At 35.8% G+C, this 27,045-nt stretch overlaps 1 protein-coding gene across 3 annotated transcripts in view; it reads left to right on the top strand.

Annotated features, from left to right (window-relative positions):
• Positions 1 to 369: 369 nt before the first annotated feature.
• The window catches only part of TRPC4 (transient receptor potential cation channel subfamily C member 4), a 233,384-nt gene continuing 206,708 nt past the window's right edge, over positions 370 to 27,045 (top strand). Inside the window, exons 1-2 of one of the 3 annotated variants that reach the window (XM_019658677.1) lie at positions 370 to 659; positions 1,748 to 1,924. The gene's annotated coding sequence lies outside the window, so the exon portion shown is untranslated. Of the gene's footprint in view, positions 660 to 948; positions 1,548 to 1,747; positions 1,925 to 27,045 lie in introns of those variants that run through there. The other 2 variants (XM_019658678.1, XM_019658676.1) reach the window with 2 other exon arrangements.

Below are 27,045 nucleotides of genomic sequence, written 5' to 3'. Positions count from 1 at the left end.
AGAGAGAGAGAGAGAGAGAGAGAGAGAGAGAGAGAGAGAGAGAAAGATTTAGAAATAAGAAAAGTAATTTAAAAGAAAAAAAGCAGCATGCATGTCACAGTAGTGGGTGATCTCTATCGACATCCTCTGCTAATGTAAATACTCAAAAATACATACATACATACATACATACATACATACATAAAGCTAAACTCTTGTGGACGAAGGAGGGAATGTATATAACCAAGGAGGACATTCTTTAATTTTGCGCTTTGGAGTCTGCGTGTGGGGGCCGGCTTGCCGCCTACTCTGGACTTCCTTGGGGAATATTCTTTGGGAAGAAGCTGGTCCTCCACGCTGCCGGCACAGCACTGATTCCCAGAAGGAGAACAGCGCGTGGCTGAGACCAGGGGGAAAGGGTTGTCACCCATCTGTTGCACCAGCGCGAAGCTGGAAGCAGGCATCTGCTCAGATGCGGTTGGCGACTCACAGCACCCAGGGCTTTAGGACAATAACGGAAATCTAGGAGAAACCGAAGGTTCTCAAACAGGATAATCGCTAGCTAAAACTCCGCATAGACGCCACTCTATTTTACAAATGGACTTACAAGTCTTGGGGTCTAAACCAGCCAAGCCTCGGTGAGTGACAAGCTGGGAATCACCGCGTCGCAGTTACAGCAAGTAAGTTAGTGCCAACTTTGCCAATATATAGCTTTACCTCTCCTCACTTGAATCGTATTTTCCTGTGTGTGAAAACCAAAGAGATTGGCCAAGTTATCTCCTGGCTCAGCACGCTGATGAGAGCATCACTCACTCACCCAACTCACTCACCCACTCACCCACTCACCCACTCACTCACCCACTCACCCACTCACCCCACCTGACGCCGTGGAATCTCGCGCTCCCAGGCTGGTGCGTGTTTGGGGTATTATTTAATATTTGAAAACTTACTGATTTCCTATGCCTGTTGGAAAAGACCGAGCTGGGTGGGGGTGGGAGAAAAGCTGTGCCTCCTCGTTTCTTCATGCGACTGTCTCGATTGTTGTCACTAGTGGCAAGCCGCGTAGTCCTGCTTTTGCAGGGGAAGTCTGACACCTTGAGGACTGAAGAAGGGGTGCCTGAACCCAGAGAAGTGGGAGTGGGGGAAGCTTTGAGTTGCGGAGTGGGGGTGCGGGTTACTTTTTCAAGTCCAGCGACCTGCCGCCTGGGTGCTTGTTTACTGGTGTGGGAGCTGGGCGTTCAGAAGCCTAGTTCTGGCACGAACTGATCTCGGACATGCCTGCAGAGCTCGCCCAAGGCTGGAGGTGTGTCTCGCTTGCATCCAGGACCACAGGGTGGGTTCTGGCCACCAACTTGCCTGGATTATGGTGAGCTCGCCTGCCCAACTGGCTGACCTCGAGCAGTTGGTGGTGGGAGGCCGAGGGCTATTCCGGGGCACCTGAGCCTGGAACCCAGCTTCAGCGTCTGCCGGTGCGCGGGTCCCCTCCACCGCCACGCAGAGCCGTGCGTGGGACGAGCAGCTTCAGGGACTGTCCCTTCCAAGCCGGGTCTGTGCGGACCCGGAATCAGGTAGTCGCCGGGGACCGAGGGCGGGATTCCTTCCTCTGGGCGCATCCGCTGTCATCCGTGGGAACACTAACTTTATCCGCAGGGATCCTTGGGGGCGGGGGTGGGCGAGCTCTCCTCCGCGGGCGCTCACCTCCCCTTCCAGGGCTGCCCCTCCCCCGCCTCCCATGGCTTCGCTCTCAGAGCATCCTCTCTCCGCCCAGTTCGGTGCCAGCTGCGTGGGCTCCAGCTTCGTGCGTTATCCTTGGAATGCTTCGAAACTCGGTGGCGACTAAGGAAATCCCATTGGAATTTGCCGGGCGTGCTCTCACCAGGCATACCACCCGCTCCGCCAGTCCTTGGATCGATCCCTCTTCAGCCAGAAGATTGCAACTTTGCAGGTAAAGAGGGTGTCGCCTCAAACAGAGCTCCATTTGCCCGGAGCTTCACCTCCTCTCCATTCTGGGATCTCGGTTAAGTTTCTCAAGCTTCCTGGGAAGCAGGCTCCCTCTCGGGAGGCGGACAGACATCCCTGGGGGGTTATGAGTTCAAAAGGCTCCGGCTGCATGGTTTCTCTTTAAGTCTCCAGACGGGATTTGTGAAGCTTTCCGTGGTTGACCAGGGCTGAACAGGAGTTTGGGGATGCTTCTCAGCCTCTCAAGCACTAGACTTGAAAGCAGGGGAGAGGGCGAGGAGTGAACCCCTTGTGTGACTTATATGGTAAACAAAGCGGCTGCAGCCACGCTACGGTGCTGGAGAGGAAGGCTGTTTTTAGCCTTTTATGCATTGGGAGAAAAGGGAGATTTTGGTGGCCCCCGGGCGTATATGAGTGAGCCCTAGACTCTCTGGTACCTAACCTGGGGGAATGAAGAAAGGTTAGAGACTGATATCCTGTTGATCAATTACCCTCTGCGTCATTTTCATTCTCTATCAAGAAAACAGAAATACTTTTATCCCTGTTACTGGACCCAAGCTAGGGATTCCTGGTTCGCTTGGCAACTGAAATTAATTCCAATGACCCTGTTTACTACTTGAGTAAATCACTGGGATTCACAGCACAACTTATTCCAGCTGTGAACTCAGCTGCCTTTTGTTACTAGTTACTAGAGAATATTGGAAGAGGATGGAGGGTGTAGAGAGGCTGAGAAAAGGGAGCACTTCTCTTGTCTGTATCCACTATGTTGTTCCCTGTCCACATGGTTTCTTTGGGGGCTTTCCCAGTACAATTCCGCACCTATAAATTGCAGCAGGTTGCTTACTGAGTAAGCACCAAGCCAAAGGAGTGGGAGGAGGCAGAAGCAATGTTCACTTGTCTTATTAAAAAGAAATTTAGAACAGATTTGTAAAATAAACAAAAAAAATATTTTGGGTCTCCTATCTTTTTGGCTTTCCTATCATGGTAGTCACAACACAAAGCATGTTACTAATTCTTTAAGAAAAAAGGTTAACTAGAGATTTTTTTTTATGGAAAACTCTGAATTAGACAATGAGAGTAAGAGTGGATAGATGTGTTAAAACATTGCAATCATTATCACTGTGCTTTGGCTTACTATTTAATCTTACGTTTGTGATATTCGTAATGCCTACTTTTATTCATCTGAACAGTAGACTATCCCCCACGTTACGTATTTAAGGCAAAAAATCGATGATATAGGGATAATTAGTACTTCAGATATTAGAATCAAAATTTAGTAAGACATCATTAAACGCTTAAAAAAACTATATGAATTAATGCAGTTTTGCAAATCAGCACATTAGTAGACATTATATGGGCTTTATCAAGGTATTTTATGCAAATATCTTGGATTAACAAAGCTTAGTACAGCTAGAGAAGAAGAAAGCTCTTACATTGTTTATGAATAAGAGACCAGAGAGCTGGAGAGCCTTTCAATAGAGCTCTGATCAGAGCTCAACTACTCTGCTAAGCTTGCAGCTGTGAAGAACTGACAGATTTACACCAAGAAAGTGATGCACAAAGAAATACAAACAGGTCAAAGAAACTGATATATAAGAGGTGCTTAATATTCATTGAGTCAATGAATATATAGTTAGATAGATAGTTAAAATAAAGTATAGTGAGATTTGTAATTTGCACATTTAGAAAGAAAAGTTCCTCCTCTTAAGTAAGAACTTGAACTTGGGCATTCATCAAAGCATATATAGTATCTAAGTTCCACAGATAGAAGAAACTTGTGTCTTTAGGAAAACCTGTCAAACATTAACAATGTTTCTAAAAGTCTATGATATTGAAAAATAAGACAAGTTTCAATATACTTGCTTAATGATCATTCTCAAAGATTTATAAGAGGTGGAAATTATTTCCATTATTTATAACCTTTAAAATTTTGTAATTTTGGTGTTATTTATTTCTCTGTTGAAGTTCTTTTCCAGAAGGTCAAGATCAAAATGCACAGAGAAAGCTATGAGAAAATTAAACTCCTGTGTGAATTTTATGCCTGTTTTTATTATTAAAATAGTAAGAGACCAAATAACTTTCCATTTAAGGTAACCTTAATTAATTCAAACTTTACATAAATAGGAAACACCAGAAACATTGCTTTCATTCTTTCTGATTAGGGGAAATTTGAATATCATGTTCAGTACACATATTTTAAACTTTTTACTTAAACACTATTATTAACATGATTAAATTTCTGTCAAAATGTAATAATAGCCCTTAGGATGTACTGGTTAACCTTACTGACTTAAAAGACACGTTCACAAGTATATTGTTGAAAATATTGTCATATTTTTATACTTGCACGTTTAATTGCCAGGATAATTGATGGCAATTCAGATTATCAACATTATATTTAGCAGATGAAAATTAAAATAATCTGCCTTTTCTAATTGATGCACGTATTGGAACAAAAATAAAGATATGCACAACAACTTTGGTCAATATTTAATAATGCTAAAGAGATGAAGGATTTTGTAAATCATGATAGATACACAAAAAATGGTAAACAGTAGCTAGGACAGTAAAATTGGACTGAATATTTTCTTTTGAAATGTGATTGTTTCATTTTTTTAAAATAAGCTAGGTGAATGTAAATATAACAAACTCTTACATTTTTCTTTTTCCAAAATTATCATTGCCAAACATTATACAAGATCAAATTCAAAGGTGCACCTTGACTTTCTACATGGTGTTGTCGGGACTAAATTGAAATCAATGTTTTTCACCTCTTCAATATCTATGGAAAACCCACCATAAGCATTTTGGGTATCATTAAAAGTGAGGTTGAAGACAGAGATCAAAATAAAAACCTTGTCCTTTCATGTAATTTATGCCCAATCACCTCCCTATGCTAAATAAACATTAGAACATGTTCATTCAATCGGACATTTACTTCTATCTAGTTGTATGGAAAACTTGCTTTAGAACTCTTTCCTCTCCTTATATTTTCTATTTCTAATACTCCCAGATGCATTGAGACTTGAATATTTTGAGAAATTTGAGAATATTTTGATCAGAGATATAATACAGCCATATTCTTTTAATCAGCACAAATATAGGCCTGATGTCTGAGAACATTAGTTCTCCAAAATAAATCTATGATGAAAATACATTTAGGAAAATAAGCCATTCATCTGTGAAACTGAAAATTGAAGACACAAGCATTGACAATATATCAGTGTATAACTACATTGTTACTTGAACCATTTGGTAAATAAAGTGATCTATTTAAATTTTTAAAAAATTTCAGTAATCCTTCTGAAACTTCAGTTTTACTTAAATAGGATATGAAAGAGAGATAATAATTCCAGCACCTGATCTTCTCTTATAATTAAACTGTTTATGACATTCCATTAATATTAGTGTGTGTTTAGTGTCCTTTTAAAAAAGTGTTCCCTTTGAAATACAGCAGTATGATAGAATAATGGCTTCTTGAGAGGCAACAGATGATACATGGACAATTTTACACATAAAATTAGAAATGTTAATTAAAACATTAAGTTAAAAATATGCCTTGATAGCTTTATCTAGTACACTGCATTCTTTTTGAGAAATGGCAAGTGCAATGAATTGAAACAGATATGCATTCATTATATTCTGCTTATAGTTTGCTATTATGTTTTTGAAATATGTTGAAAAAGTCACCATAAGTAATTTACTCAAACAAATACAATCAAGAATTAAAATTTACTTAAGACAGAAAAACAGGAGCTATTATAAAAAAAGGAAATAACGGAAGAAGCAGAGGGCCAATATTTATGGGCATTTAATGTATGCCAGGCACTATGCTAGAAACTTAAAAAAACAAAACAAAACAAACAAAAAAACCCCATATTTTTTATGTTTATCCTCACATCTACCTTAATACCAAAGTATTATTAACACCTTTTAAATCATATAAAAAAATTAAATTCACACAACTGTTTTGTAGTAGTCAGGAATTAAACCCATGCCTACTTGGTTCCAAAGCCAGTATTGTTTTTACTTAATTCTTATAGTTTGTAAGATAAAATTAGTGAAATTTTACAATATTCATACATTCATTGGATTCTTACAGCTATTTCTTTCTTTAATTTTTAAAATATTGTAATGTAGGGACATAAACCCATTATGAGGCTTGAATACAATGTTCACTATTCAAAGCTCTATCAGTTTGAAGTAGAGCAGGAGATAAGCTATTTACCTCAAGCAGGTTGTTCTCAAAGTTATTTTCTTTCTTACTCTTGAATATAAATGTACTGTTGTATTATATATGTAGAAAGGAATAAAAAGGTTTATTTTCATGGATAAAATTCAAGGTTATATATTTCTCTTTAAATAGTCATGAGATTATAATTTCTAAACAATGTTCTCATTCAAAACTTTAGAACATCTGTAGGCTGTTAGTAAAATATCTTTGTGTATATAAATAGCAGTCATGTTAAGACCTGTTAGGTTTATAGTGCATCTTATCAAAGTCATATAAAATTTTCCCGCAAGTGTTTTGTCTTAATTTTATCTGAAATTTTAATTGCCTATTTATTTTTAATGTCCCTTGGTATTTAATGAGGATGTAGCTCTCATTAATATATTCCCAGAAGACATCTATCAGCTGATAGCACATTTTAAGAATTTTAAACATATACCTGCAGTTAAAACTGATGTGTGTATGTCCAAAGACCTATTGATATTGAAGTTGAGTAATTTCTTTGACTATATGTAATACCATTACAAAAATTAACCATGAAGTGGTATCCATTCAGTAGATATTTGTTGAATATTAGTAAATGAATAATTGAATAAATAAATTAATGACACAAGTAAACTCTTCATCTTTGGATTTTCTGGCAAAGCTCCCTCTGTATTGCTTCCTGTCAAAATATTCTCCAAGCATTTAAGCCTAGCTCAATATTAGTCTCCTTGAAAGTTTCCTTCTTGTCTTCAGGTAGGTAGAGGCCTACCTATCTCCTGAACTAGACAGTAAACTCCTTTAAGAAACCCAGAGGATGCTCAAAAACTTTGTGAATTAGATTGTCATAAATATTATGCTTTTGTAATTGAACATAATTAATTTCACAGTTTTATAATACCATTGTTGGCTGAATTTTGAGCACATTTATTTATATAATGAAGCCAACTGTAATAATAACATTACATTTATGTGATATACTGAATACCATGTTATTACCTATGTTAAAAAATAATTAACTCATATTTATTCAATGGATATGACTTCCAGTCAACTAGTTACTCCATAATGCTCATTTTCACAGGATTTATATAACCAATTATTAATGTGTCTTAGTTTGAGTGGTACTGTGCTAGAATTTTTAAGGGAGAGTTTTTGTTCCATTACCTATGAGAAGTGTGGTTAGAGTTGAAAGAGGACAGGTACAAGTGTTTCTCAGAAATACCTACACTGAACTAAAGAAAATCAGAGGCTTCTTTGGGGTCATTATATTTGACAAATTAAGTTGAGAATTCAGGTCAAAGACTTACAGTATATGATGCCCAATTATGAGTGACATGAGCTTTTTTTCTTAAGTCTTTCCATTCTGCTTCACTGAGATTAGAATTGTTACAAATTAGGGTTTATGAAAAGAGTTCAGATACTCTGTTACATTTTTAATGTATTTTACCTCTAAACGATAGTGGAAAAACAACACAACCTGTGTATACCAGGATCATTGTTCATAGCATATTATGTTGTAATTTTTATTTTCACAGAATTAATATAATTAGTGTTCAATATATGCTTTTTGAATGGATGAGTGGAATAAATGAATATATGGATGATTGGTTGGCTGTCAGGTGTTATGCTCAACCCCTTTATTTAACAGGCTATTCTTTCAATTAACTGGGAATACACCAATAGGGATCCCCCAAAACAGGAGAGGACAGGCATGATGCATAGTGTACATTGAGTGAAGAATGGGGAGTCCAACATGCTTTATATGTGCTCTTCCCCACTGTTTGTGACAGCATGGGTGCCATTTTATGTAAAGATGTTTTTCATGCTAGGAGGAGTGAAACTGCACACCCTGAAGATCACATTGAAGGCTACACTTTAAGTAAATACTCTTCTGTGGTAATTGTAGTTTGACAAGCACAATTGGGCCATGTTTAATTTCATCTAGAGTCATATGCATATATACATGGATTGCTATGTAAGTAATAAGGAATAATAAAGAGTGGAAGACTGCTCCTGGGTGATAAACTCTTAAAGTAATACTACAGATCAATGATCAGAGATAGGGAGATAAAAATTGTTAGCAAAGAGAATAGAATAGCCCATAAGACAATTGAATTTATTTGCCAATAACTTTTAACTGTAGTATGATTTGTTGTGTAATAAAAGATTTTGAAGCTCATCTAATTCAAGAGTCTCTATTCAAGCAAGACTCCCAAATCTTGCTAAATGATTTTTATATAATATATTATATTACACACACACACACACACACATACATGATTCTTTAGTAAAAGATTATTTAATGCATGACAATCACTCTTCCAGATGCTAAGAATACAGAGACACACATATTTTCTTTTCTTTAGGATTTCAAACAAAGGAGTCTTATAAACCTCTTATTATCATGTTCCAGTATCCGATATTAACTTACACACATTTTACTGTTTCATTGTCTCCTAATCTTTTCTCATGGAAATGGAGAACTCATTAAGGAAATAACACAATCATATTAAAATAAATATAGCCTATACTTGGGATTAAAAAAATAATTGGGTCAAGTTGGAAGAAATCCTAATGCATCATCCTTGCTTCAAATTACTTAGGTTTTCCCACTATAAATCTATGCTAAATTTAAATAACATTATTGATACTATTAAACATGGTACTTTCCTTTTGTATAGATATTACTAAATTACCATTCAAAGGCAATGTATTTTAGGAGATAAGTTGTTTTCCAAAGTCTTGATGGGTTTATGGTGACACATTCACATTTTGTTCTTTGCCCAATCATTCTTGGAATCAATGAAGCAAACTTAAGTGAAGAAGCCAGTTTCAGAGCTACGGATGTAGTGACTTAGATCCTCACCCCTACATCTTTGCCTTGGGGCATAAAAGATCTTGACTCAAGATATTATTGGAAGGGTAAATCCATTCTAAAATCATTTCACAGTTCTCAGTAGGCACTGTTCACATATTGTAGTGAGCTCATCTGTCCACAGCTGAGAATGTACTGAAGACCTGGAAACAGGCCATCTTTCTGATGTTCTTAAATATTGGACCCCCAGGTCTGACCACCACACTGCATTTCTGAAAGTGATGTTGAATAACTTTGTATGTCAACTATAATTATATATACATATAGTCACAGGACGTGGAGTAGAGTGTGGGAATGGAGTAAATTGAATTGTAATAGATAAGTATGATATCAGTGGTAGAAGGCAGTAGATGGGGGAGGGGAGTTGTTTCTGTGGGAAGAGTGAAAAGGATAACTATTGCATTGTTCTGTATACCTGAAACTAACAATAAATAAATAAATAAATAAATAAATAAATAATAAATATTGGCCCCCCCAAAAAAGGGATTGGACTGGCTATATTAATCTTTTTAAAATCATTTTTTGGGACCTATATTCCTAGGACTACCCACTCTTTGTCAAATTTATGCTTTATGAGAGTCTTCATGTGAAACAATCAGAGTGCCTACCTCTAAGCCTCTGAGAATCTCTACGATTAAAGAGAAAGAAATATTTCTAAAGAGCACTCAAAATTTAGGGTTATTTTTCCTCTGTAGGACGTTGAATAGCTTTGTATCTAAAAAAAAAGATATGTCCCTCTGCGTGTGCTGTATATGAAGAAAATGCTGGCAGGAGGAAAGAGTTATTTGCTTATCTGGTTCATTTTAACCTCACAGCTTAACATTTTGATTTGTAATGTGCAAGCTTAGAGAGCTGAAGTGCATATTTTCATTTAGCATTCTAGCACGTTCTTGGAACAAAGTGAACCAGCAAATGATTTTGCCCTTTCCTGAATAAAAGAAGCTTTAATGAAAAAATGTCTCATTATAATAGTAGTTACAATAAAGAATTTTTAGAACATATAAAATATCAACAACTTTAACTTGAAGAATAAAAACTGTTTTGTATTATGTTGTACTTAGCAGTGAACCATTAAAACCAGAACTTAAAGCATAACTTTGTAATTTACAGAGGATGCCAAAAAAAATGTGTACACATTTTAAGAAAGGGAAAAACTGTATTAAAATTGAAATACAATGGAAAGAGAACTGACTCTGGTTGATGAACACACAATGTGATAGATAGATGATGTATTACAGAATTGTACACCTCAAATCTATGTAACTTTGCTGACAATTGTCATCCCAATAAACTTTAATCAAAAAAATTAAAATACAATGAATGATGCTAACATTCATTTGATTAATGCCATCTTTTGAGCAAATGTCATGTGACACATACTACACATTGCTCCATCTGTAACTCAATTCAACTTTGAAAAGTAATACATAGAAAACATCTCTTCAATTGTGTGCATTTTTTGGCACCCCGGTATTTAAATACATTTTTATTAGTTATTATAAGGCTGTTATTGAAATATTGGATACAATTAAGTATTGAAAAATTCCCCTTTAGAATAATAGTTAATGGTAGTAATTTTTGGCAACACAAAAATGAAAAGATCATTTTTTGTAATATAATATTTTAGCTTCTGTTTTTTTAAAAAAACATAGATATTTACAAAGTCAAAATATGGATAGGAGACATCCTGATTGAGAAGATATAAGCAAATTGAATATTTGAAATGATCCATTGTTGAATAACCTAGATATATTTGAAACATATAACCTTGATTCATTTTGGTTTATTTAAAGAATGTTATTTGAAAGGTGAGCTATATTGTTATAATCCTGTTGGTTTTAAGATTCAAAATAAGATCTTCTATCTATACAAATACACAGGGATAATGCATCAAAATATATGTGATTAAAGAGAATCTCTGCTCATAATATGCATTGGCATTTTACAAGTGTTTCAGGGTCTGTCAGGATTTATTTTGATTATTTTAATAAAAATGAAGCGGATATACAAGTATATTAAAGACAGTGACTGCTCAAAGAGTTTCATATACTCTTTAGTTCATTTCCAGTGCAACATTCTGTAACATGTACTGCTCCCACTCCATCAGTCCTCTACTTACAGATGGACACCTTCAATTGTGTAATCAGTCCTGGGGTAAGTCTCCTCCCTCATGAACTGGAGCTATGACAGAGGAGCTGCCACATACAAATGCACACTCCCTGCTTCCTCAACCAGACCATGGCAGGGGTGATGAACATTTATTTTTCTGAACATTTATAAAATGGTGGTAAGATCCTGTGTTCATGGTGAAATTTCATTGTAACCTCTATTGAATTATGACTTCTGATGAAATATCATTACTATTTCTATTTTTCTTCTAACATATTTATGAAAAAATAAGCCAAGGAGGGTTTAAGGAAAGGATTTTAAGGACAGAGATTTCATATTGTTACATTTTCCTTTGGTGTACAAGAAAGGGCACAGTGAGTTTAATCTATTGTGTTTAAGAAAACGTTTACTTGTACTGTCTGTACCATTACAACGAAAAAAAAATCATTACAGGGTTGGTGCTGGGATTTCTGGCCATTTTTGTATTTTACACTAAAATGAATGCTCGCTATAATCATAAGGGTAAATACTAAAAAATATTCACTACATATATGAATATTTTCACATCTTGTCCGAAACAGCAAAATACTTAAGATATATTATTGATTTATTAATTATAGGTTACTATTTTTTAAAGTTTAACATTTTAATTCATGCAATAAATATTTTCAGTTTATCTTCCTAAAATTCTTAGTAGCACTTAGAAAGTGTTTGCCAATTATTTGAAATATAAATGTAAGAACAACCAATACCAAATATTTATCTAACATTTGATGAGCTACTTTTGTCTTTATTTCTTACCCTACAATAGGTTAAATTAAATTTGAGAAATAGTATATTCTTCTTTAAAAAAGTAAATTTTATATAGGCCCACACATGCATTTGTGTGTGGGGGGGCGGGGTGGTGGGCATGGGCTGATGTGGATAGATTATTTTGTTCAAGAACAATTACATATCTGTTTTATTTTCTATTTTAGTTCTCTGTTTTATTTATAATTGTAGGTACCACACCTACTGCTTTTAGATGCCTTCCATTACTTGGAGCACAACCATGCCTCTGTGGAGAAGCAAGAGTTCTCTTTTTTCTGTTTAGTGTCAGTGAATTTTGTCAGTGGCAATGAATTTTCTAAGATTTTGTTTGATTGAAAATGTTTTCATTTTCACCTCACTTTTAAAGCTATTTTCATAGTTGGATGTTTTAGGTTGGACATTATTTCCTTTCAGAAAATGTGTCACTGAATTGACAGTTGACTTCCATCTTTGCTATTGAGAAGTCAGCCATCATTCTGATTGTTGCTCCTTTGAGGGCAATATTTTTTATTGCTTTTATGTGTATTTTTTAGTCTTTTGGTTTCAGTAGTTTTACAATAATGTACCTAGGTGCTCTCTTTGGATTTACACTGCTTGAAATTTGGAGCATTTCTTAAATATGAATTGGTATCTTTCATCAGTTTTAGAACATTCTTGGTCATTATCTTCAGATATAGTTTTGGACTTTTTTTTTCTTTCACCCTTAAAGACCTACAGTTACACCTTTTTATCTTTTTATTATGTGCCATATTTCTATTATTCTTTCAATTCTTCTTTTAATGTATTTTCCAATCATTTCTGCTCTCTGTGCTATAATCCAGATACGTTTTATAGCCTTATCTTTTCATAACTGAATCCTCTTTTTTTAACCATGCCCTAAAATGCTGTTAAACTTATTTATTAAGTTATTAACTTCAATTATTGCATTTTTCACTTCAAGTATTTATTTTCCATAGCTTTTAGATTTCTCATAAACTTTTTTTCATTTTCCTATCTAATTTCTCAAGATCTTGAATATTTGCTTTAAAGCCTGAGGCTGATGCCTCTAATAACAGGGTTATGTGTTAGTGTGTTTTTCTTAATTTTTTCTTGGAATGCCTCATACTTTTTATTTAAAGGTGAAAAATATATCAAAACTGTAGAAGCTTTGCTATCCTCTCCCAGAGAGGATACACCTTATCCTCCCCCTGGCAGTCAGATAGGATGGAGTGGGCATCTTAGCTGAGGAGAGGCTAATTTTCAGACTTTGCAAGACTCCATGAATCCTTGGTTGACCCCATTACTGTGTTATAGGTCCCCAGGGTCTGAGAACCTTGGCTGTTTAATAAAGCCACTTCTCCTTGCAGGTTCCTAAACAATGAATGTTTTCTCAGCGTTTTTGTTAGATTGAATACTGTGCTTTAATTTTCATCAGCTTTCTGATAAGTGTCTTACTTATTTTCCTGCAAAGCTTAAGATCTTAACAAATGCCTCAAGAGAACTGGTGCTAAATGTGACACTTCCATCTGTCTCCCTTCTTACTGGACATGGGAACCTTCGTTCTGGTTTCCCTAGCAAATGCCTTGAGGGTTTGTAAAAGATTGGCTAATCTCTCTGTAGTTTCTCCCTATTTGAGATCTTGGCTCCCCAAGTCATAGTTAGCTCTGCAACTCTTCTTCAGACAGAGGTTTTTTTTGTTGTTGTTTATTGGGTTGTTTGTTTATATTTACTCAGCTTTTCTAGGTGTTACCAGAAGGGATGTTAGTCCCCTGCTTGCCATTGCATCTCAGTCAGAAACTTAAGTCCTTCCTTTATATTTCAACTTTAATGCTGAAAAATTTGGTCAAAATGTTTAAATAAAGAAAGTATACTATAATGGTACAGTATAGATATATATAGTTATACCCATAGAGAGGCAAATATAGCATCTGCCAAAGAGTTTTGGAGTCTTTAACCTGATTTTTTTGTTAGCACAAAAGTAACATTATTTTTGCAAAATTATGAAGTCTTTGACATTGGAAACAAAACAACCACTTTAAAGATATTTTTTAATAAAATAATAAATTATAAGTAAAACCATATTAATGTGGCATGAATCAATTGAAATTAAGTTCCAACTAATAGCTATTTCTTATTGAAGAGTAAACGCAGTATAAACTGAACAAAAACTAGAGGCAGTATAATGCAGTAGTAATTTGACCTCTGTCATTGAGGTGAGATTTTCTTTTTCAGGCCTGTCATTTTTCTTTATTTGTGGAATTGTAATTTCTTTGTCTGTGGTAATCCTTATTTCTCCCTTTCAAAGTCCATTATAAAAGGATGAGAAAGTGCTATCACTCACTGCTGTTTGTGTTACACTTATAAATGTTATTGCTAAAATTGCCCAAGGCCTGATAGAATATATTTTCTTTTTTTTTTTTTAAAGATTTTTATTGGGGAATTGGGGGAAGGGGAACAGACAAGTTGCTGTCCTTTTATTCTTCAGTCTAGTTGTGGAGGACGTTGCTTCACTGGCCCAAGTTGGCACCATCATTGCGCTCTTCCCTGGCGAGGCAGATCAGTCACCAGCTTCTGGACGGCCGCTCACTGCGGCTGCTGGCTGCTCACGCTGGCTGCTGGCCGCTCACGCTGGCTGCTGGCTACACACGGTAGCCCATGGCAACCCACTGCCACAGGGGCTACAGCCTACACCATTGCCGGACTCATGGCAGCCCAACTCCAGGTTGAGCTGTTGTTCAGCATCTTAGCTGTGGAGGGCAGTGTCACTGGCCCTCATATTGGGATCTGAACCAGGGCCCTCTGGCGTCTCAAACCAGTTCTTAACCATTGCGCCATTTGGCCAGCCCTAGAATATATTTTCTTAAGCATGCTCTGCAGATGTGCCTAACATTGTATTGCACCAGATCATATAACTATAGACATCACCCAAACCTGCCTATGAGACAGCATCTGTGATTTTACCATGTGTATCATTAGAGCATATGTTTAATATAACTGCTAGTTGTTTTCATGTAATCCAAATCAGACCTTGTTTACCCTGATATGTGCATTATTTGTCTTTTAAAAATATATACCTTGTAGTTTTAATCAGTGCAAAAGTGGATGAGGGACATGCTATCTTTACAATACAAACTTGACAATGATTGGATCCCAACACAGGGTGGTCTCAGCTCTAGTCTGACAAAGTGAGAATTAGGTTGTCAGTGCTGAACCTTCTGGGACTGGATAATCTAAGTTTTTCCACAGCTATTTCAAGTTTAATGTTGACTTTAAGTATAACAAAGCCTTTGTGGATGGCTTGGGTGAAGCATCATTTAGGTTTGCTCAAAAGAAAGTTAGGAGTTAGATTAAATTCTAGACTCAATGCTGGTTGGTCATGCCCCAGATGGGAGATTCACGTTTGTCTTTTGGGCTGACATTCCTAACCTGTATATCTGTCCAAAATCTGATATCATGGTTGCGACAATGGTTCTCAGCACTACACCTGCTACCATGCAAAGCAGTTCATTTGATAGTCAACAGCAAGTGCACCATGTCGGAGCTTCAGAAGAACCCATCCTAATGCCAGACTTCCCTTCCAGTGGAAAACTTTGGCCACCAACCCCTAGATTCATCTAAGTTATGTGTAGAAACAGCTTGTTCCTTTTTTACTTCTCAGAAGTATTTCATGATGAAACACAGTTTTCGTATCAGCTGGGGCAACAACGTGGACAAGCTGGAAGGCACAATGATCCAGGGTTTCACTTCGCTGCCCCACCCTGAGCTACCTTTCTATCTAGCACCTGGGCCTCCATAGCTGCACACCCAGTCTCCCACCCAGGAAGCCCATAGATTTCTCCTAATGATCGGAACCTAGGCCTTTGCAATGGGCTCTAGTGGGATTCCAGCCAATCTCCTGGTACCTCTGGAGGGAAGTAACCAGGCTTCCCCAAAAGCTGTGGGAGGGATTTGGAGGAATCCTGAATACCTAAGACAGTACTTGAGGAAAGAGCAGATGTTTGATGTGTCTGAAACCCGAGCAAAGCATCATCTCATTTCTAGTCTATACACCTATAAAAGCAAGTATTTTAGTCCTGAATTCTTCCAGACTTAGGTACTTTATTTATTTTCCACACGCCATATAGATTTGCCATAAAGCTGTCATGCCGCTTTTCTCTTATTAGTACTAATGACCAAGAGCCTTCTCACAGACCTACCTAGATAATGACTTAACTAAATATTCAACCATCTGGGAAAAAATGGATCTAGTTTTCCCATGTGATGGGACTGGATCTGTTTTCCCCAGATATATATATATATATATATATATATATATATATATATATATATATATATATATATATATATATATATATATATTTCTTTAGATGAAAACATTTATGTTCTACTCTTAGCAAATTTCAATTATACAATAGTTTTATCCACTATATTCAGCATGTTACACATTAGATCCTCAGACCTTATACATCTTACAGCTGAAAGTTTATACCAACTTCTGCCTATTTCCCCCACTTCCACCCTGCAGTCTCTGGCAAGCACTTTTATACACTCTATTTATATGAGTTTGACATTTTTTAGATTCCACATATAAATGAGACCATAGAGTATTTGCCTTTGACTTTCTCCGTTGAGTAGATTTCACTTAGTATAATGACTGCAAGTTTCATCTGTGTTGTCTCAAATGGTAGGATTTCCTTCTTCTCATAGCTAATAATATTGCGGTGTGTGTGTGTGTGTGTGTGTGTGTGTGTGTGTGTGCATGCATGTGTGTGCATGTACATGCACACATGTGTACTGATGTGTATCATCTTTATCCATTCATTCATTATAAGACACTTAGGTTTTTTGTGTATCTGGGCTGTTTTGAATAATGCTGCAATAAACATGGAAGTGCCTGATGCTCAGTGATCTTAGGGAGTACTTCAACAAAAAGATAGGAAACATAAAAATTGAGATAGAAAACATAAAAAAGAACCAGTCAGAAATAAGGAACACTATAACTGAAAAGAATAATTTGTTAGAGGGAATCAACAGTAGATTAGACAAAGCAGATGATCAAAACAGTGATTTAGAAGACAAGGTAGCAGAAAATACTAAATCAGAACAGGAAAAGAAAAAAAAACCCAAAAAAATTAGGATAGTTTAAGAAGACTCTGGGACAATATCAGTGTACCAACATTTGCATCATGGGGATACCAGAATAAGAAGAGAGAGAGAGCAAGGAACTAAAACCTATTTGAAGAAATAATGATGGAAAACTACCCTAACCTGGTGAAGAAAATAACAATGCAAGCCCAGGGAGCTCAGGGAGTCCCAAACAAGATGAACCCCAAGAGGCCCAAGCCAAGACACATCATAGTTTCAATGCTAAAGTTTGCAGACAGAGAAGCTTAAAAGCAGCAAGAGAAAAGCAGTTAATTATCTACAAGGGAGTTCCCATAAAACTGTTAGCCAATTTCTCAACAGAAACTTTGCAGGCCAGAAGAGATTGGCAGGAAATATTCAAAATGATGAAAAGCAAGAACGTACAATCAATATTACTCTATCCAGCAAGGCTGTCTTTTAGAATGGGGGGCCGGTAAAGAGCTTCCCAGACAAGAAAAAGCTAAAGGAACTCTTCATCACCAAACCAGCATTACAAGGAATGTTAGAAGGACTTCTTTAAAATGGAAAACATACCAAAAAAATTTAAAAATGTAAATAATAAAATGGCAATAGCTACATATCTATCAACAATTACTTTCAACGTAAAGGGACATAATGCTCCAATCAAAAGATAGGGTGGCTGAATGGAGAAGAAAACAAGATATATGCTGCCTACAAGAGACTCACTCCAGATGAAAAGACACACAGACTCAAAGTAAAGGGATGGAAAATGATATTTCATGAAAATAGAAGCAAAAAAAAAAACAAATAAAATCTGGGATAACAATAGTTATACCAGATAAAATAAACTTTAAAACAAAATCTGTAACAAGAGACAAAGAAAGACCCAATATCCCACTTCTGGATATTCATCTGAAGAAACCCAAAATGCTACTTTAAGGGGATGTGTGCCTCCATATGTTCATTGTTGCATTATTTACAATAGCCAAGATGTGGAGGCAGCCTGAGTGTCCATCAGCTGAAGAATGGATAAAGAAGAGGTGGTACATATTTACAATGGAATATTGCTTGGCCAGGCAGTGGAATGGATTCTTGCCATCTGCAGCAACATGGATGAACCTGGAGGGTATAGAGCTGAGTGGAGTGTCAGACAGAGAATGACAGATGCAATGCAATTTTGCTTCTATGTGGAATCTAAAGAACAAAATTAACGAACAGGCTCAAACTCCTAAGAAACAAACCCATACATACAGAGAATATATTGATGGTTTCCAGATGGGAGGGGGTTGGGGGTGACTGAAAAAGGTACAGGATTAAGAAGTACAAATTGGTTGTTATACACAGCTCTAGTCATGGGAATGTAGAGTATAGCATAAGGAATTAAGTCCATAATATTGTGATAATGTACAGTGTGAGATGGGTACTAGATTTATTGGGGTGATAGACCATAGGGGGGTTGGGGGTAGGGTGAAAAAGGTAAAGACATTAAGAAGTAGAATTTGTAGTTACAAAATAGTCATGGGATGTAAAGTAAAGCACAGGAATATAGTCAATAATATGGTAATAACTATGTATAGTGCCAAGTGAGTACTAGACTTGTTAGGGGGATCATGTCTTAAATTATATAAATATCTAACCACTATAATGTATACCTGAAATTAATATAAAATAATATGGCATGTCAACTGTAATTGAAAAATTACAAAAGGGTGAATGAAAGGTGAAGGGGAATAAGAGGTTCAAATTTCCAGGTATAAAACAAATAAGTCATGGGGATGTAATGTACAGCATGCGGAATATAGTCAATAATATTGTGATAGCGTGGCACAGTGTCAGATGGTTGATGGACTTATGGTGATCACTTATTTAGGTGTATAAATGTTGAATAACCATTGTGTATACTGAAACTAATATAATATTTTATGTTAGCTGTATTTTAATAAAAATCCCTAAAATGTAAGTGAATATGGGAGTGCAGAGTATCTCTTTGAGATCCTCTTTTCATTTCCTTTAAATGTATACACAGAAGGTAGATTGCTGGTTTATATGGTAGTTCTATTTTTAATATTTTTAGGAAATGCCTAAATATATTTAAATATACCCTTCTGATGTCTTTTTTGAATAACATTTGAATTAAAGATTTCTAATTTTTAATAATCCTGTTTATTTGAAGCATTGCCTTTCAGACAAGGCCTATTGTCTGGAAAAGCTAGAAATATTTTTGGCCTGTAGTACCAGATACCTGACAACAGTGACAGTAAAAAAGTAGTATTAAATAATTTATGTGATTTTCTTCCTGGAATCAACCTGTATTTTGTTGATTGGATTTATCTTCCCAGCATTTGCACTGAGATAAGCTGTCAACAAGGTTGTAGAGTAAAACAAAAACATGGAAATGAAAGAAAATACATATTATTTTCTACTTGCAAAAATTCTGCTTAAGGTACAATTTGTGCCTGAAAATTATTTATTGATGATCTGACTAATAAAAAGATCATATTTCAGACTCAAATGTGATTTTTTTACAGTACATTACTCTAGGAGAATGGAATATTCTGGTTGATGGAATATTATGGTTAATAGCATTTGAGAAAAATGATAATGTGATGACACACTTTCACAATGTCTATCATCTGAATTGTGCTAAACCACTCTAATCATTTGGGAGGAAGTGTTTAAAAGCCTCAGAATTGATGTTACATAGACCCTAGTTTGAAACTTGACCTTCACATTCACTAGCTGGATAACCTTGTATACATTACTTATTATCTCTAATCCTCAGGTTTATCATCTGTAAACTGAGGATAAAAATATATAAAGAATAGTGCAGATGGTAAGATATGTAAAATATATCACAGTGCTGGGAACTTAATAATCCCTCACTAAGTGGCAGGATCATAGCTAGTAATTTATTACTGAAATTTAATTATGAAAATTGAGTTATAGCTCACCAGTTGTTTCTAAGTCATGTGACTATAATGTTTTCATTGAAAGCATTCTCTCTCTCTCTCTCTCTCTCTCTCTCTCTCTCTCTCTCTCTCTCTCGGTTAGAGAAATAGGTTAACCCTGGGTATGCCTGCATTGTAAAACAAGCAATGTTCTGGACCCTAACTACCATATTATTTAAATTTTAAGAGAGAGAGAGAGAGAGAGAGAGAGAGAGAGAGAGAGAGAGAGAGAGAGAGAGAATCAAAGTACCATTTTGGAGGCCAGGAACTCATGGCTTCTGCTATAGTCCTTCCCATCTATTTTGCAGTGCAGCAAGGATTCCTCTGAACTGACAGCGTAGAGCAAAAGGGAGAACATGATATATCCAGGAGCAAGCATGCAGAGCTTATAGGATATCAAAGCATCCTGTTGGTGGAAATACACAGGAAGTCCTGGTACTGGCCTAGTAGGAATATCAATAATACCAGTATTACTAGTGGTTAATATTTATTGAGCACATACATGCTCAATACATGGAAGCCTTTCTGTGTATTACTTTATTTAATTAGCAAACTAGCTGTATGAGGTAAGCTCCATTAAGATCTTAACAAGTAGCTAATAGCAAGCATGGTATCAGACTTACCAGGATTTCCATCTCAGCTCTGTCACTGCTGCGTCACTTTAGATAGTTTTTTTATTGAATTTTATTGAATATGTTTCTTTTTCCCTAAATGGAGAGTATTTTTGATAATTATAATCATGGATGAGGGCACTGAGACTTTAAGTCTCAAGGCCTTACAGCAAGTATGTGCAAGTGTAGAATATGAACCTTAGTATATATATTCTTAACTTCCCCTCAATGCTTCTCTCTATATAAGAATAAAGATATAATTAAAATGTGGCACACAGAGAAGTGGGCTTGTCTATTGTCTATATACAGATTGTGTCAGGGCAAAGAAAAGGTAAATGAGTACAACTGAATTATTTTTCTATTTTCTCTTCAAATAGATACAAATTCTAAACTTTTAGTTAAAAGAAAAAAAGAGGTAGCAAATTACCTGGGTTATTTTATTCAACTGATATATATTTGAGTAATTATTAAGTCTAACACAGTTTTAACTAGACAGTGTAACCCAAGGTCACTTAGGAGAAAGATAACCTAGGCCCAGCTTTAACTCTGCCACTGTGACTTTGCAGTTCAGTGTTTTCTTTGCAAAATTGGTCTAGCATCTAGATCAGTGGTCATCAAACCTTAGGGGACATCAGATTGCTGGGTTTTGCATCAGAGCTTCTGGTTCAGTGGGTCTGGGGTATCACATGAAAATTTGCATCTCTAGCAGGTTCCCAGGTCATGCTAATGATGCTGGTCCCACCCTGAGAGACACTGATCTGGATTGGTGGTTCTCCACATCAATGTTGTCACATTCCTACATCATCAATATGGAGTTTGATGCAAATAATTCATTATTAAGTCTGAAGTAGCAGTGTTTGAAAAAGATATAATAAAACTTTAGAGCACATTTATATTTATCCTGATAACACCACTCTTGATATATAAATCAATGTCCTGGGACTTGTGCATAGAAATAGGCTGCACATACGGATGCCATCCATCTTGTGTGTTGATTTGAAAAATAAATTTAAGAGTAAGAAGGCTGCAAACATTGAAGTTGTCTTCCACTTTTTTCACTTTATTTTTTTTGGCTATCCACCTATACCTTTTATTAATATTTTACCTGGTCACTGTCATGTCAGATTTTCCAGTGAATTCTTCTGCAGCCACTGGCTGCATATTACCTTCCCTTCTGTGCAACTCCAGCAAGTATCTTGGGTGTTATTAGTAGCTCCCAAGAGGTAGAGAAAAGAGAGGGACAGAGTGTGGAAGGATAAGAAACCCATGGTGCTTGCACACCATCACAAAGATGCAAGGGCAAGAAAGATTAAGTAATATAACAAAATTTTGGACAGGAACACAGATGAAGCATTTCATCTTCAACAAACAGAAGCACCCTGAATGTTCTAATACTGAAGAGAGGGGTGGTTATGGACATAGACCATATTTTACAATGAAATAGAAGGCACAGTTGCTTCCTGAGTGGGAAGGACTGGTAATTCTCAGGAGGCATGAGTGAAAAGTAAACACTTACAAGAGCCACCAAAGAGAATGGAAAAGTCAGTTGACCAAGACAAGTAAAGTATTGACTAACAACATTGAAAAGATAACTGACATTAGAAAATGGACTCCATAGTGCCAAAGATTCCCATGTATTTTTTGTTTTGTTTTTCTTCCAGCAGCATGTAGATATACATGTAGATATACAAGAACAAAATCAGAGAGTAGGATTTATCCAGGATTGATCCAGATGTGGTGGAGAAACAAAAGTCACTTTGAGCCAATTTAAAGATACATAATAGAAATTATGAGGACTCAGAGACAAAAAAATGTAACACAAGATAAATGATGAGAAAGCTTTCTTGAATGCCTTAAAATTTAATTAGGAATTGATGAGGAAAATAACTTATTTCAATGTGACAGTGTTTGTGGTTTAGAGTTTGTAGAAAATAATTTCCTTGCAAAAGCTTTATTATTTTTGTTCCCCTATCAGCAACATAGTTCATATTTAAACAAAAACTCAATGAGCAAAGTTTTGACTTTTTAATATAAGTAGCAGCCAGAAATACATAATATAATCAAAAACAATTTAGAGTAAATCTGACTTAAAGCATTCAAAAACAACACATAATTTAGGATAGAAAAAATAAGAATTTGGAAGTGTGGATAAGAGTAATAAAATTAAGTATCTTGTCAATATTGCACTCAGAATCTTTGAAAATCAGGTCGCTATGCAGATACATATGAATCATTTTTATCTTTTAGGTGAAACATTTGCTAATATGTATCTATGTAATGTGAACTCATATTACAGTATCAATAATTATACTGTCCATGTTTATGAGGTGTTAACAGGGTTTTGAAAAGTAACACCTTGGGTAGAAACAGGAAATATATCTACTTTTTGATTAACTATCTCTCAACTCTGTTATGATGGACTCCTCTTTCCTGCTGGAAAATGGCAATATAATTTTTTAAGTCACATTTAATTATTTAAGCTGTGTAGTTCTGATATCCAAGACTCAGTCATGTTCATTTTCCAATGTCAATTTCATATCCTATTCACCTAAAACCCTTTATTTTTACAAAAGACCATTTTTTTGAGTTATGGCTCTTGGGCAACTAACTGTGTCTTTTTTAAAATGTTTGTTAAAACAGGTGATTTTATGCTAACTTTGAATTCGTGCAAATATTATTTAAGTCCAAATACAAAATTGAATAATGAAGTTTCCTATTTTTTTGAGTATTTTGAGTTTTTAAAAGTTCAAGCTAGAGCTTTGATTGTGAGTTAAAATTAATAGGATCCATTTCATCTAAATGCACTAAATGTATGAGGGAAATGCAATCATAATATGAAGATAAATAGTATTCCAGTAAGTAAAAATTATTAATATATTATGATTTGTAAGCTCAGTTATAGAAAGTGATATTGAAGTATGAGCTAAATATTAATAGTATTTTGTAGGGATTTCTTATTTAAAGATAGAGGCATGTAGTTAGCCTATTCTTTCTAGATAAAAGAGAAAAAAATGATCTACAACTTCAGTTTTTCTTAAAATTAGAATACAGTTAAGACACAGAAAGCCAAGGTATGAAAGGTTATGGGAAGCAGTGGGGGTTCAGTTGAACAGGACATCACTGAGAGAAGACAACAACAGATCTCATACAGATACTGCCAAAATATTCATCTTACATTTGAGGGAGAAAACTTTGAGATGCTCAAAATATCTCATTTGTGACAATAAAAATAGGTTTACAGGTGCACCTACAGGTGGTAGCTGATCTAGACAGAGGCAAGAATAAATAAAGAACCCCTCACAGGAAACACTGTCTGTGTCATAAGGGAATGTCCAGATGGTTGCAACAGTCTTTCTGGTACTTCTATTATATTAATGCCATATACATAGCTTGTCCCAGCAAAACTCACATTGTTTTTGTCTGGGAAGCTCTTTATCTGTCCTTCAATTTTAAATTATAGTTTTTCTGGGTAGAGTAATCTTGGTTGTAGGTCCTTGTTTTTCATCACTTTGGATATTTTGTGCCAGTCTCTTCTGGCCTGCAAAGTTTCTGTTGAGAAATCAGCTAACAGCCTTATGGGAGCTCCCTTGTAGATACCTAACTGCTTTTCTTTTACTGCTTTTAAGATTCTTTCTTCGTCTTTAACCCTTGGCATTTTAAGTATGATGTGTTTTGATGTGGGCCTCTTTGGAATGTATGCATAAGAATCAGCAGCTATTCTGATTATAGTTATGAGCATTGATGGCAATCAGGAAGGAAAGGTTTTGAGGCCCTGGAGGAATAGCTGTAACATATTGACAAACTGCATAGATAGAGAGGGAGAGGGAAAGGGAAGTGTGTTTGGTTCAGTTTGAATTCTTAATCAACCCAGAGACAATACTTCCTGCCTATAAAATAGAAAGCACTAATCAGTAGTATTCATTACCTAGTATAATAAAAATAGTGTAAAATATTTTCAGTAGGAGCTATATTAGGAATCTGAATTATTTGACACAAAGAGTATTCTAAGGGGATTAGATAAGAAGATCAGTATGTTACCTTTCAGATCTTGAAATTCTATGATCTACTAATAATTTACTTAAAATAATCTAGGTCATATAAAAACAAAATATCAATAGTTTGAGAATATTAAAACATTTTTTGAAAACTAAGAATCATATGTAATTAATTTTTCATTTATAGTTTGTTAATATGGTTCTTAGTTGTTAAAACCTGTCCTTGTGGAAATGTTTTAATTATCTCTTATGTGACTTTATGTGTGAAGTCACTTGGACACATTACTCCCAAACCTGTTTCCTCACCTCTAAAATGGATACACTTCCTCCTGGGATTATTACGAAGACATATATATATATATATATATATATATATATATATATATACACACATTTTCAAAAAGTAAAACATTATGGAAATGTTTTAATTATCTCTTATGTGACTTTATGTGTGAAGTCACTTGGACACATTACTCCCAAACCTGTTTCCTCACCTCTAAAATGGATACACTTCCTCCTGGGATTATTACGAAGACATATATATATATATATATATATATATATATATATATATATATACACATTTTCAAAAAGTAAAACATTATGTATATATTAGAATTATATCTGCTAGATTAGGCATTCATTTTGCCTATTGTGGCTCCTTTCAAATTATCAAATATAATCCTAGGTACTCTGTATTTTACTTAATTTGTTTATTATTATTATTATTATTTTTTAGCTGAGCCATCCTGCCACCTGTTGGCAGCTCAATGGCAGCTCAGCTCAGGCAGGGCATCAAACCGCTGTTGCTCAGAGCTCAGACTCTTGAGCGAGCTCTTAACCAACTGAGCCACTCGGCCGGCCCTCCTAGGTACTTTTTAAATAGTCAAGTACTTTATTGTGATTATAAATTCATAAGTTGAAATTTGAGGAAATCCAATAATGATTTATAACCTATAAAATACAATAAAACCTTTTAGTTAAAACCATTTCTTAATGAAAGTAATAATCAGTTATAACCTCGTTTTTTATTTTCATATGAGCTGATATCCATTCTTCATTAGTCTTTTCACTTTGTACTGAAAAGCAAAACCAGTGCAAGAGTAAAGTGTGTGGGATCTGGAGCCAGACGGCCTGAGTTCATACCTCAATTCTACCATTTACTAGTTTTGTTATTTTAGGAAAATATCTTAATTTCTCAGTGCTTCAGTTTCCTCCTCTATCAAGTACTTATAATAATGTTACTTCCTCTTGGAGTTGTTGTGAGAACTAATGAGGTAGTGTATATAAAGCACATGGCAGGCGGCCTTGAACATACTATGCACCTAGTGAATGTCAGCTTTCTTTACCAAGGTCCTTCTCTGGAAGATTCTAATCAGTTCCCTCCTTCAGTATAGTTTGTACTTCCTAATACAGAGAGGGTTTCTTAAACACCTGGACCATGAAGAATCTTACTATCTAGATTTGACCTTCCAGGCAATTTTGTGTTTGCTAATAATTTTGTGGCCCCCTAGATTGTAATCCTTAGGAACCCCACTCAATTAGCTAGAAGATCTTGAAGCCCCAAATTAACGAGTTGTACAACTTGGTGGCCTTTTTAATGTCCCCTTGTACACAGCTCAGATTTTTCTCCTGGTGCTGCTGTTCCCTTTGATCTTCTCAAGCTCATTCCTTTTGTCATTCAGAGTCCAGTAAACCCCCCAACACAGTAACTGGACTAAAGTAGCCACACAGATCCTAGGTACCACATCACCAGTTTTATTTCTCTGAACTTGTTCTGTTTCTATCTCTCCATTATGAGATACAGCTAGTGGGAGATTATTATACACACACACACACACACACACACACGTTGAGGGAGGGCCGGCCGAGTGACGATGGTTAAGAGCTGGCTTGGGATGCCAGAGGGCCCCGGTTCGGATCCCACATATGAGGGCCAGTGACACTGCCCTCTACAGCTAAGATGCTGCACAACAGCTCAACCTGGAGCTGGGCTGTTGTGAGCCGCCAGCGACGGTATACGCTGCATGCAGTGGGTTGCCATGGGCTACTGTGTGTAGCCGGCAGCCAGCGTGAGCTGCCGTCCAGAAGCCTGCGACTGATCTGCCTTACCCAGGAAGAGCGCAATGATAGTGCCAACTTGGGCCAGTGAAGCAACTTTCTCCACAACTAGACTGAAGAACAAAAATGACAGCAACTTGTCTCTTCCCCTTCCCCCAATTCCCATCCCCCCAATTCCACAATAAAAAAAATCTTAAAAAAAAAGATAAGTTGATTATTACTATTCATATTGTGGGAAAAAGACTGACTGCATGAGTTTAGTATACAGCTAACAATCATATATATATATATATAATCATATATATAATATATATATAAATTATAAGAACAAAGTATATACTGGTTTTTATATATAATATATATAAATATTATTTATATAATATATATATAATATATA

This window comes from Hipposideros armiger, unplaced genomic scaffold (assembly GCF_001890085.2).
Source record: "Hipposideros armiger isolate ML-2016 unplaced genomic scaffold, ASM189008v1 scaffold_287, whole genome shotgun sequence".
NCBI classification, from domain to species: Eukaryota; Metazoa; Chordata; class Mammalia; order Chiroptera; family Hipposideridae; genus Hipposideros; species Hipposideros armiger.
Note: the sequence above shows the minus strand (reverse complement) of the source record. Positions and strands in the feature narration are given on the sequence as shown.